This window comes from Staurois parvus, unplaced genomic scaffold (genome assembly GCF_062004578.1).
Source record: "Staurois parvus isolate SC_StPar_1 unplaced genomic scaffold, SC_StPar_1.0 ptg000794l, whole genome shotgun sequence".
Taxonomy (NCBI): domain Eukaryota; kingdom Metazoa; phylum Chordata; class Amphibia; order Anura; family Ranidae; genus Staurois; species Staurois parvus.
Window position 1 is genome coordinate 417,255 of NW_028318590.1, and position 246 is coordinate 417,500.

Genomic DNA, 246 nt, shown 5'->3' on the forward strand with positions numbered 1-246 from the left:
TTTCCAAATGTTCAGTCCGCCCCTGGTTCTGTGTATGGCCAGCTTTACAGTACCATACCTGAATAGGGAGCCGCTTGGTGGGACTTGACCTGATAAAGGGGATTGTTTCCCTGAAATGTCGTCCATCTGTCCCACCTCCACCTATCAATGGGCGATCGCTCGTTATCGGTTCGTTTCCCCATTCAATCAGCCAGGGCAGAATGTTATCGATTATCTTGCATCATTCGGCAGCGAATATGTTCATGA